The sequence below is a fragment of the Arachis stenosperma genome, chromosome 3 (assembly GCF_014773155.1).
Source record: "Arachis stenosperma cultivar V10309 chromosome 3, arast.V10309.gnm1.PFL2, whole genome shotgun sequence".
Taxonomy (NCBI): Eukaryota; Viridiplantae; Streptophyta; class Magnoliopsida; order Fabales; family Fabaceae; genus Arachis; species Arachis stenosperma.
Window position 1 is genome coordinate 121710157 of NC_080379.1, and position 13398 is coordinate 121723554.

Consider the following 13398-nt stretch of genomic DNA (forward strand, 5'->3'; position numbering starts at 1 on the left):
ATGTCAAAGAAAATTGTTTGGATTACTTGAACAATAGAGTTACTTGTTTATAAAGGATGCAGTACTGGGGAATAATAGCTTTACTTGTTGTGCAGTAATGGAGAATATGTTGGAGTTTTGGATATGCTTTGTCCTTTGACTTCAACTCTTCCTTGAAATCCTCTTCTCACACGCAGATTCCTTCCATGGCAAGCTCTATGTAGGGTGTCACCGTTGTCAGTGGCTACTTCCCATCCTCTCAGTGAAAACGTTCCTATGCTCTGTCACAGCACGGCTAATCATCTGTCGGTTCTCAATCAGGTTGGAATAGAATCCATTGATTCTTTTGCGTCTGTCACTAACGCCCAGCCCTCAGGAGTTTGAAGCACGTCACAGTCATTCAATCCCAGAATCCTACTCGGAATACCACAGACAAGGTTTAGACTTTCCGGATTCTCATGAATGCCGCCATCAATCCAGCTTATACCACGAAGATTCTGTTGGAGAATCTAAGAGATATTCATTCAGTCTGATGTAGAACGGAGGTGGTTGTCAGGCACACGTTCATGGATTGAGGAAGGTGATGAGTGTCACGGATCATCACCTTCTTCACAATTAAGCGCGAATAAACATCTTAGATAAGAACAAGCGTGTTTGAATGGAAAACAAAGGAATTGTATTAAATCATCGAGACGCTGCAGAGCTCCTCACCCCCAACAATGGAGTTTAGAGACTCATGCCGTCAAAAGTATGTAATTCAGATCTGAAAATGTCATGAGGTACAAGGAATGACTGTAAAAGTTGTTTAAATAGTAAACTAGTAACCTAGGTTTACAGAAAAATGAATAAACTAAGATAATTGGTGCAGAAATCCACTTCTGGGGCCCACATGGTGTGTGCTGGGGCTGAGACTAAAGCTTTCCACGTGTAAAGGCCTTTCTTGGCGTCAAACTTCAGATTATGACGTGTTTTGGGCGTTCAACTCCGGATCATGACGTTTTTCTGGCGTTTAACTCCAGACAGCAGCGTGTACTTGGCGTTCAACGCCAAGTTACGTCGTCTATCCTTGCGCAAAGTATGGACTATTATATATTGCTGGAAAGCCCTGGATGTCTACTTTCCAACGCCGTTGAGAGCGCGCCAATTGGACTCCTGTAGCTCCAGAAAATCCATTTTGAGTGCAGGGAGGTCAGGATCCAACAACATCAGCAGTCCTTTTTCAGCCTAAGTCAGATTTTTGCTCAGCTTCCTCAATTTCAGCCAGAAAATACCTGAAATCACAGAAAAATACACACACTCATAGTAAAGTCCAGAAATATGATTTTTTCTTAAAAACTAATAATATTTAACTAAAAACTAACTGAAACATACTAAAATCTATAAGAAATTACCCCCAAAAAGCGTACAAAATATCCGCTCATCACAAGCTATCCAATGGAAAAGCATCATTGATAGGAGTGGGGTCTTTCTTAATGTGCTCAAGGCGACTCAAGTGGTCCGCCACTAAATTCTGGGAACCACTCCTATCTTTGATTTCTAAATCAAATTCTTGCAGTAACAATATCCAACGTATGAGCCTTGGTTTGGACTCTTTCTTAGCTAGTAAATATTTTAGAGTTGCATGGTCTGAGTATACTACCACCTTAGTACCAAGTAGGTCGGCTTGAAATTTATCCAAAGCAAAAATAATATCCAGAAGCTCTTTTTCAGTGGTAGTATAATTAGACTGAGCAGCGTCTAAGGTCTTAGAAGCATATGCAATTATAAAAGGGTCCTTACCTTCACGCTGAGTCAGCGCCGCTCCTACTGCATAATTGGAGGCGTCACACATTATCTCAAATGGTTGACTCCAGTCGGGTTCTCTCACAATAGGGGCTTGGGTCAAGGCGATCTTCAGCTTATCAAACGCTTCCATGCAGTCCGCACTCAGCTCGAACTCAACATCCTTCTGCAGTAGTCGGGATAAGGGTAGTGCTACCTTACTGAAGTCCTTGATAAATCGCCGGTAGAAACCTGCATGACCAAGAAACGAATGGACTTCCCTCACGGAGGAGGGGTAAGGTAAACCAGAAATAACATCTACTTTTGCTGGATCAACTGAAATACCACTATTAAAAATAACATGTCCTAGAGCAATACCCTGTTTTACCATAAAATGACATTTTTCAAAATTCAATACAAGGTTTGAACTTACACACCTGTCTAATGCTCTAGCTAAACTATCCAAGCAAAGGTTAAACGAATCACCATACACACTAAAGTCATCCATGAAAACTTTCATATAGTTCTCAAGAAGATCTGAGAAAATGCTCATCATGCATCTTTAGAATGTAGCCAGTGCATTACACAAGCCAAAAAGCATCTTCTTATATTCTTACGTTCCAAAGGGACATGTAAAAGTAGTTTTCTCCTGATCTTCAAGAGCTATATGAATTTGAAAATAGCCAGTGTAACCATCTAGAAAATAGTAGTGTGATTTACCTGATAGAAAATCAAGCATCTGATCGATAAAAGGCAGTGGGTAGTGATCCTTGCGAGTAGCCTGGTTGAGACGCCTATAGTCAATGCACACCTCCAGGAGTTATGCACTCTAGTTGTAGTGAGTTCCCCATGCTCATTCTTTATTGTGGTGATGCCAGACTTATTGGGTACCACCTGTACTTGGCTGACCCATTCACTATTCGAGATTGGATAGATGGTGTCGGCTTCAAGCAATCTGGCCACTTCCTTCTTGACAGCCTCTAGAATGGTGGGGTTCAGCCGCCTTTGAGGTTGACGAACAGGTCGTGCTCCTTCTTCTAAAAATATGCAATGTTCACAGACTTGAGGGCTAATGCCTACTATATCCGCCAAGCTCCACCCAATAGCTTTCTTGTGTCTTCGCAACACACCAAGCAACTGCTCCTCCTGTTGGGATGTGAGTTCCCTTGCAATGATAACTGGGAGCTTCTAATTATCCTCAAGGTACACATACTTAAGGTAGGGTGGAAGGGCTTCAACTCCATTTTCTGCTCATGGCTGGGCACTTGATCATCTAGAGCCATTGGTGGTGGCAAGGTATCTTTAGGAAGCTCAGATGGTGTCCCCACACTTGCACTTGGCTCCATGTTCATCCCTTCTACTTTTTCTGGTGGACTTCAGTCATGGTCTCATCAATAATGTCACACTGGAAGATGGATTTATCTTCCAGTGGGTGCTTCATAGCTTTATCCAGGTTGAAGCTCACTGCTCTACCATCTATCTCAAAAGAGTAAGTTCCTGAGAAGGCATCCAATTTGAATCTTGAAGTCTTCAGAAATGGCCTTCCAAGCAGGATGGATTTTGGTCTTACTGAGTCATTAGGTAGAAGTCAATAGGGAATGTTAGCTAATGAGCGGATAATTTATATGCTTTTTGGCATTGTTTTTAGGTATTTTTAGTAAGATCTAGCTACTTTTAGGGATGTTTTATTAGTTTTTATGCAAAATTCACATTTCTGGACTTTACCATGAGTTTGTGTGTTTTTCTATGATTTCAGGTATTTTCTGGCTGAAATTGAGGGACTTGAGCAAAAATCTTATTCAGGCTGAAAAAGGACTGTTGATGCTGTTGGATTCTGACCTCCCTGCACTCGAAATGGATTTTCTCGAGCTGCAAAACTCCAAATGGCGCGCTCTCAACTGCGTTGGAAAGTAGACATCCAGGGCTTTCTAGAAATATATAATAGTTTATACTTTGTTCGAGCTTAGACTACGCAAACTGGCGTTCAATGCCAATTCCATGCTGCATTCTGGAGTAAAACGCCAGAAACACGTCACAAACCATAGTTAAACACCAAACAGACGTTACAACTTGGTGTTTAACCCCAAGAGAAGCCTCTGCACGTGTAAAACTCAAGCTCAGCCTAAACACACACCAAAGTGGTCCCCGGAAGTGGATTTCTGCACTTAGACTTATTTCTGTAAAACCTAGTAGCTTGTCTAGTATAAATAGGACTTTTTACTATTGTAATTGAAGTTTGGTTCCATCTTGGTATCTATCTTGGGACGTTTAGTTCTTAGACCTTGGGGGCTGGCCATTCGGCCATGCCTGAACCTTGATCACTTATGTATTTTCAACGGTGAAGTTTCTACACACTATAGATTAAGGGTGTGGAGCTCTGCTGTACCTCGAGTTTTAATGCAACTACTACTATTTTCTATTCAATTCAGCTTATTCTTGTTCTAAGATATTCGCAGTACTTTAACCTGAAGGATGTGATGATCCGTGACACTCATCATCATCCATCCTTATGAACGCGTGCTTGACAACCACTTCCGTTCTACCTTAGACCGAGCGTGTATCTCTTGGATTCCTTAATCAAAATCTTCATGGTATAAGCTAGAACCCTTTGGCGGCCATTCTTGAGAATCCAAAAAGTCTAAACTTTATATGTGGTATTTCGAGTAGGATTCAGGGATTGAATGACTGTGACGAGCTTCAAACTCGTGATTGTTGGGCGTAGTGACAGACGCAAAAGAATCAATGGATTCTATTCCGACATGATCGAGAATTGACAGATGATTAGCCGTGCTGTGACAAGAGCATTTGGACCATTTTCACTGAGAGGATGGGAAGTAGCCATTGACAACGGTGATGCCCTACATACAGCTTGCCATGGAAAGGAGTAAGAATGATTGGATGAAAGCAGTAGGAAAGCAGAGATTCAGAAGTAACAAAGCATCTTCATACACTTATCTTAAATTTCCACCAAGGATTTACATAAGTATCTCTTTCATCTATTTTATGCTTTATTTATTATTATTTTCAAAAACCATTATAACCATTTGAATCCGCCTGACTGAGATTTATAAGATGACCATAGCTTGCTTCCTACCAACAATCTCCGTGGGATCGACCCTTACTCACGTAAGGTTTATTACTTGGATGACCCAGTGCACTTGCTGGTTAGTTGTGCGAAGTTGTGAAGACTGTGAGTGAACCATAGTAGTGTGCACCAAGTTTTTGGAGCCATTACTAAGAATTGTTTGAGTTATAAAAAGTGTAAATCACAATTTTGCCTATCAAGTTTTTGGCGCCGTTGCCGGAGATTGTTCGAGTTTGGACAATTGACGGTTCATCTTGTTGCTCAGATTAGGTAATTTGCTTTTCAAAAAGTTTTCAAAAATCTTTCAAAAATTTTTCTTTGTTTTCGTTTTTCTAAATAATTTTCGAAAAAAATAATAAAAAAAATTAAAAAACCAAAAATATTTTGTGTTTCTTGTTTGAGTCTAGTGTCAATTTTTAAGTATGGTGTCAATTGCATGTTTTAAAAACTTTTGAATTTTTTGAAAATTCATGCATGTGTTCTTCATGATCTTCAAGTTGATCTTGATAAGTCTTCTTGTTTGATCTTCATATTTTCTTGTTTTGTATTTTTTGTTGTTTTTCATACGTATTTTTGCATTCATAGTGTCTAAGCATGAAAAATGTCTAAGTTAGGTGTCTTGCATATTTTTCTTTTCTTGAAAATTTTTCAAAAATAAGTTCTTGATGTTCATCATGATCTTCAATGTGTTCTTGATGTTCATCATGATCTTCAATGTGTTCTTGGTGTTCATCTTGACATTCATAGTATTCTTGCATGCATCTTGTGTTTTGATTCATAATTTTCATGTTGTGAGTCATTTTTGTGTTTTTCTCTCTCCTCATTAAAAATTCAAAAATAAAAAAAATATCTTCCCCTTATTTCTCTCAAAAATTTGAAAATTTGAGTTGACTTAGTCAAAAAAATTTTAAAACTTAGCTATTTCTTATAAGTCAAGTCAAATTTTCAATTTTAAAAATCCTATCTTTTCAAAATCTTTTTCAAAAATCAAATCCTTTTCATTTTTTATTATTTTTGAAAATTTTTAAAATTTATTTTCAAAATCTTTTTCTTATCTTTATTTCAAAATTTCGAAAACTTTACTAACAATTAATGTGATTGATTCAAAAATTTGAAGTTTGTTACTTTCTTGTTAAGAAAGGTTCAATCTTTAAATTCTAGAGTCATATCTTTTAGTTTCTTGTTAGTCAAGTAATTAATTTTAATTTTAAAAATCAAATCTTTTCCAAAATATCTTTTTCAATCATATCTTTTCAAAAGATCTTTTTCAAATCATATCTTTTTCAAAATTAATTTCAAAAATCTTTTCTAACTTCTTATCTTTTCAAAATTGATTTTCAAATCTTTTTCAACTAATTAATTGACTTTTTGTTTGTTTCTTATCTTTTTCAAAAACCACCTAACTACTTTCCTCTCTCTAATTTTCGAAAATTACCTCCCTCTTTTTCAAAATTCTTTTTTTAACTAATTGTTTCAAATTTTAATTTTTATTTTATTCCTTTTCTTAATTTTCAAATTTTAACTTTAATATTTTTCTTTTATTTTAGTTAATTTTCGAAAACTCTTCTCTCTCATCTCTTTCTATTTATTTATTCATTTACTAACACTTCTCTTCATCTTAAAATTTGAACCCCCTCTTCCTTTCTGAGTTCAAATTTTCCTCTTTTCCTCCTTTTATTCTTTTCTTCTTCTACTAACATAAAGAAATCTCTATACTGTGACATAGAGGATTCCTCTTCTTTTTCTGTTCTCTTCTTTTTCATATGAGCATGAGCAAGGACAAGGACACTCTTGTTGAAGCAGATCCTGAACCTAAAAGGACTCTAAAGAAGAAGCTAAGAGAAGCTAAAGCACAACAATCTAGAGAAAACCTTACAGAGAATCTCGAAAAAGAGAGAGACATGGCCAAACCCAATAACAATGGTGGAGGTGCAAGGAGAAAGCTTGGTGACTATACTACACCTACTTTCAAAATTGATGGAAGAAGAATCTCAATCCCTGCCATTGGAGCAAACAATTTTGAGCTAAAACATCAACTAGTTGCTCTAATGCAACAGAACTGCAAGTTTCATGGACTTCCATCAGAAGATCCCTACTAGTTTTTAACTGAGTTCTTGCAGATCTGTGAGACTGTCAAGACTAATGGAGTTGATCCTGAAGTCTACAGGCTCATGCTTTTCCCTTTTGTTGTAAAAGACAGAGCTAGAACATGGTTGGACTCACAACCTAAAGATAGCCTGGACTCTTGGGATAAGCTGGTCACGGCCTTCTTGGCTAAGTTCTTTCCTCCTCAAAAACTGAGCAAGCTTAGAGTGGATGTTCAGACCTTCAAACAAAAAGATGGTGAATCCCTCTATGAAGCTTGGGAAAGATACAAGCAGATGACCAAAAGGTGTCCTTCTGATATGCTTTCAGAGTGGACCATTTTGGATATATTCTATTATGGTCTATCTGAGTTCTCTAAGATGTCACTGGACCATTCTGCAGGTGGATCCATTCACCTAATGAAAACGCCTGCAGAAGCTCAAGAACTCATTGACATGGTTGCAAATAACCAATTCATGTACACCTCTGAGAGGAATCCTGTGAGTAATGGGACGCCTCAGAAGAGGGGAGTTCTTGAAATTGATGCTCTAAATGCCATATTGGCTCAGAACAAAATGTTGACTCAGCAAGTCAACATGATTTCTCAAAGTCTGAATGGATGGCAAAATGCATCCAACAGTACTAAAGAGGCATCTTCTGAAGAAGAAGCTTATGATCTTGAGAACCCTGCAATGGCAGAGGTGAATTACATGGGTGAACCCTATGGGAATACCTATAATTCTTCATGGAGAAATCATCCTAATTTCTCATGGAATGATCAACAAAAGCCTCAACAAGGCTTTAATAATGGTGGAAGAAACAGGCTTAGCAATAGCAAGCCTTTTTCATTATCTTCTCAGCAACAGACAGAGAATTCTGAGCAGAGCCCCTCTAGCTTAGCAAACATAGTCTCTGATCTGTCTAAGGCCACTTTAAGTTTCATGAGTGAAACAATGTCCTCCATTAGAAATTTGGAGGCACAAGTGGGCCAGCTGAATAAGAAAATCACTGAAACTCCTCCTAGTACTCTCCCAAGCAATACAGAAGAGAATCCAAAAAGAGAGTGCAAGGTCATTGATATAATCAATATGGCCGAATGCACAAAGGAGGAGAAGGACGTGAATCCCAGTGAGGAAGACCTCTTGGGACGTCCTTTGAACAAAAAGGAGTTCCAAACTGAGGAACCTAAGGAATCTGAGGCTCACCTAGAGACCATAGAGATTCCATTGAACCTCCTTTTGCCATTCATGAGCTCTGAGAACTATTCTTCCTCTGAAGAGGATGAAGATGTAACTGAAGAGCAAGTTGCTCAATATATAGGAGCCATCATGAAGCTGAATGCTAAGTTATTTGGTAATGAGACTTGGAAAGGTGAACCTCCCTTGCTCATTAGTGAACTAGATACATGGGTTCAGCAAACTCTACCTTAAAAGAAACAAGATCCTGGTAAATTCTTAATACCTTGTACCATTGGCACCATGACCTTTGAGAAGGCTCTGTATGACCTGGGGTCAGGTATAAATCTTATGCCACTCTCTGTAATGGAAAAGCTGGGGATCTTTGAGGTACAAGCTGCAAAAATCTCATTAGAGATGGCAGACAAGTCAATAAAATAAGCTTATGGATTGGTAGAGGACGTGTTAGTGAAGGTTAAAGGCCTTTACATCCCTGCTAATTTCATAATCCTAGACACTGGGAATGAGGAGGATAAATACATCATCCTTGGAAGACCCCTCCTAGCCACAGCAGGAGCTGTGATTGATGTTGACAGAGGTGAACTAGTCCTTCAATTGAATGGGGACTACCTTGTGTTTAAAGCTCAAGGTCATCTGGTGCACGAAATTGTGTGGCCAATATTAATGGACTATTTAACACAGCTTCGCACAACTAACCAACAAGTGCACTGGGTCGTCCAAGTAATACCTTACGTGAGTAAGGGTCGATCCCACGGAGATTATTGGTTTGAAGCAAGCTACGTTTATTTTATTATTCTTAGTCAGGATATTAATTAAAATTATCAGTTGGAATTATTAGATTGGAAAAAGAAGAAGGAATAAAATCGTTACTTGTTGTGCAGTAATGAGAAATATGTTGGAGTTTTGGAGATGCCTTGTCCTCTGAATTTCTGCAATGTAATATTCAACTCAATTGTTTGTAAAGCACGTCTACGGCAAGCTGTATGTAGGGTGTCACCATTGTCAGTGGCTACCTCCCATCCTCTCAGTGAAAACGGTCCAGATGCTCTGTCATAGCACGGCTAATCAGCTGTTGGTTCTCGATCATGTTGGAATAGGATCCATTGATCCTTTTGCGTTTGTCATCACGCCCAGCAATCGCGAGTTTGAAGCGTGTCACAGCCATTCAATCCTTGAATCCTACTCGGAATACCACAGACAAGGTTTAGACCTTCCGTATTCTCAAGAGCGGCCGCCATCAATTCTAACTTATACAGCGGAGATTCTGATTAAGGAATCTAAGAGAAGCTCATTCAGTCTGATGTAGAACGGAGGTGTTTGTCAGGCACACGTTCATGGATTGAGGGAGGTGATGAGTGTCACGGATCATCACCTCCTTCATAATTAAGCGCGAATAAACATCTTAGATCGGACCATACACACGTTTGAGTGAAATAGAAACAATTGCATTAATTCATCGAGACGCTGCAGAGCTCCTCACCCCCAACAATGGAGTTTAGAGACTCATGCCGTTAAAGTGTATAAAATTCAGATCTGAAAATGTCATGAGGTACAAAATAATTCTCTAAAAGTTGTTTAAATAGTAAACTAGTAACCAAGGTTTGCAGAATATGAGTAAACTAAGATAATTGGTGCAGAAATCCACTTCTGGGGCCCACTTGGTGTGTGCTGGGGCTGAGACTAAAGCTATCCACGAACTGAGGCTTTTCTTGGAGTTGAACTCCAAGTTATAACGTGTTTTGGGCGTTCAACTCCGGATCATGACGTGTTTCTGGCGTTTAACTCCAGACAGCAGCATGTACTTGGCGTTCAACGCCAAGTTACGTCATCTATCTTCGCGCAAAGTATGGACTATTATATATTGGTGGAAAGCCCTGGATGTCTACTTTCCAACTCCGTTGAGAGCGCGCCAATTGGACTTCTGTAGCTCCAGAAAATTTATTTCAAGTGCAGGGAGGTCAGGATCCAACAGCATCAGCAGTCCTTTTTCAGCCTAACTCAGATTTTTGCTCAGCTCCCTCAATTTCAGCCAGAAAATACCTGAAATCACAAAAAAACACACAAACTCATAGTAAAGTCCAGAAATATGATTTTTGCCTAAAAACTAATAATATTTAACTAAAAACCAATTAAAACATGCTAAAATCTACATGAAATTACCCCCAAAAAGCGTATAAAATATCCGCTCATCACAACACCAAACTTAAACTGTTGCTTGTCCTCAAGCAACTAGATAAATAAAATAGGATAACAAGAAATTAAGAAGCAATAATATTTCAGAGTTTTAAGTGAAGCTCAGATTCTAATTGGATGAGCGGGGCTAGTAGCTTTTTGCTTCTGAACAGTTTTGGCATCTCACTTTATCCTTTGAAATTCAGAATGATTGGCATCCATAGGAACTCAGAATTCTGATAGTATTATTGATTCTCCTAGTTTAGTATGTTGATTCTTGAACACAGCTACTTAATGAGTCTTGGCCGTGGCCCTAAGCACTTTGTTTTCCAGTATTACCACCGGATACATAAATACCACAGACACATAACTGGGTGAACCTTTTCAGATTGTGACTTAGCTTTGCTCAAGTCCCCAATTAGAGGTGTCCAGAGTTCTTAAGCACACTCTTTTGCTTTGGATCACGACTTTAACCACTCAGTCTCAAGCTTTTCACTTGGACCTGTATGCCACAAGCACATGGTTAGGGACAGCTTGATTTAGCCGCTTAGGCCTGGATTTATTTCCTTGGGCCCTCCTATCCATTGATGCTCAAAGCCTTGGATCCTTTTCACCCTTGCCTTTTGGTTTAAAGGGCTATTGGCTTTTTCTACCTCTTTTGCTTTTTTTTTTTGCAAGCTTGTTTTTCACTGCTTTTTCTTGCTTCAAGAATCAATTTTGTGATTTTTCAGATCATCAATAACATTTCTCTTGTTCATCATTCTTTCAGGAGCCAATAATTTTAACATTCATAAAATTCAATATCAAAAATATGCACTGTTCAGGCATTCATTCAGAAGACAAAAAGTATTGCCACCACATATAAATAATTAGAATTTTTCTTATTAAGAACTCGAAAAAAATATTGCCTCTTTATTCTAAAAATCTACTATTTTATTCATGTTTGATGATGATGAGAAAAATAAATTATAACTTAATTGGAATTAAAATCAAAGTAGGGATACTAATTACTACTACTAATATATAACTTCTAAGGTAGATTTCTAATAAAAACAGTTATCACAGAGTTAAGGCAAAGATTAGAACTCAACGACCTTTATTTTGGGAAGTGGATATTCCTCTAGTCTGTGGGGTGCTTGGTCCTTCAAGATATAATTTCTGACGCTTCAGTTCCTTCAAGTTACATCCTTGCTCTTCCTGTTTCCTTAGGTGCCATGATCTTGATGAGTTTTAGCTCAATGATCATGGCAAATCACACCAAACTTAGAGATTTGCTTGTCCTCAAGCAAAAGAAAGGATAAGAGAGGAATAGAGGGAGAGGCAATTTCGAAATTCAAAAGATATGATGAGTTGAAAAAGATATAAGGTAAAAGATATGATTTATAAAAGATAAATATGATAAGAAAAATATATAATTTAAAAAGATATGAATGATATTTAAAAATAAATCTGAATTTTTAATTTGAAAAAGATTTTAGAAGATAATTAAGTGTTGAAGAACTTTAAAAAAAAGAGTTGGATTGGATTGGAAAACAATTTGTTTTTATGGATTAAGATGCATGTAATATTTTTGAAAAAAGGATTTTAGAAATTAGGGTTCTTAGAAATTAGAATTAAAATTTTTGAAATTGAAGGATGATATTTGGAAACATGTTTATGCAAGAAATCATGAATTGAAACATAAAAATTAGAAAATTTGTGAAGAAAAACGAATTTTACCTCCTCCCCACCATCCTGGCGTTAAACGCCCAAATGCTGCATGTTTTGGGCGTTTAACGCCCAATTGCTGCTTCTCCTGGGCGTTCAACGCCCAGCTGTTGCTTCTTTCTGGCGTTGAACGCCAGGAAGTCCTTTGTCACTGGGCGTTTTTCTGAACGCCTAGGATGCTGTCAATCTGGCGTTAAACGCCCAGAAGGTGCTTCTTTCTGGCGTTCAATGCCCAGAAGATGCTCCTTTCTGGCGTTTAACGCCCAGATGGCAACCCTTACTGGCGTTGAACGCCCAGTGGGTGCTTCTTTTGGGCGTTCAACGCCCAAAATGTTTCTTACTGGCTTTTTCATGCCAGTGAGCTTCCAAATTCCCTTGTAACTCTGTGAATCCAATCAATTGCTATTTTACCTTGAAGATACTTTGACATATACCTGTAAAAATCAATTAATTAATCAAAACAAATAAAATTAAATTTTGTGATTGGCTGGGTTGCCTCCCAGCAAGCGCTTCTTTATTGTCCTTAGCTGGACAGTGAGCTCTCATGGAGTCTCACAGATAATCAGAGCAAGGTAGGGACCTTCCAACATCAAACTTAGAGTTTGAAAGTGGGGGTTCAACGCCAAACTTAGAGTTTGGTTGTGGCCTCCCAACACCAAACTTAGAGTTGGACTGTGGGGGCCTTGGTTGACTCTGCAGTGAGAGAAGCTTTTCATGCTTCCTCTCCATTGTTACAAAAGGAGAACCTTGTGTCTTATAGTTTGCAATGTCTGCAAACCACAGAGCTTCCTGAACAGTAGACAATTGCTCATCCGGAAAGGTTTCAGAGATCTCAGTAGGAGGGAGGGATGCTCCTGCTACTAGTTCTATCCGGGACAGGTGATCAGCTACTTGATTCTCTGTTCTTTTTCTGTCTCTTATTTCTATATCAAACTCTTGCAGAAGCAACACCCATCTTATGAGCCTGGGCTTTGAATCCTGCTTTGTGAGTAGATATTTAAGAGCAGCATGGTCAGTGTACACAATCACTTTTGATCCTACTAAGTAGGATCTAAACTTGTCAATGGCATAAACCACTGCAAGTAATTCTTTTTCTGTGGTTGTGTAATTTTTTTGGGCATCATTTAAAACACTGCTAGCATAATAAATGACATGCAGAAGCTTGTTATGCCTCTGTCCTAATACTGCACCAATGGTATGGTCACTGGCATCACACATTAGTTCAAAGGGTAATGTCCAGTCTGGTGCAGAAATAACTGGTGCTGTGACCAGCTTAGCTTTCAGGGTCTCAAACGCCTGCAAACACTTTGTGTCAAACACAAATGGCGTGTTAGCAGCTAGCAGATTGCTCAGAGGTTTTGCAATTTTTGAAAAATCCTTTATAAACCTCCTATAGAATCCTGCATGCCCCAG

At 38.4% G+C, this 13398-nt stretch overlaps 1 non-coding gene across 1 annotated transcript; it reads right to left on the reverse strand.

The window, feature by feature from the left end:
• Positions 1-7128: 7128 nt before the first annotated feature.
• LOC130972410 (small nucleolar RNA R71) lies at positions 7129-7236 on the reverse strand. The gene has a single exon (XR_009083580.1). It is a non-coding gene; the product is annotated as a small nucleolar RNA R71 (small nucleolar RNA).
• Between the last annotated feature and the right edge of the window lie 6162 nt (positions 7237-13398).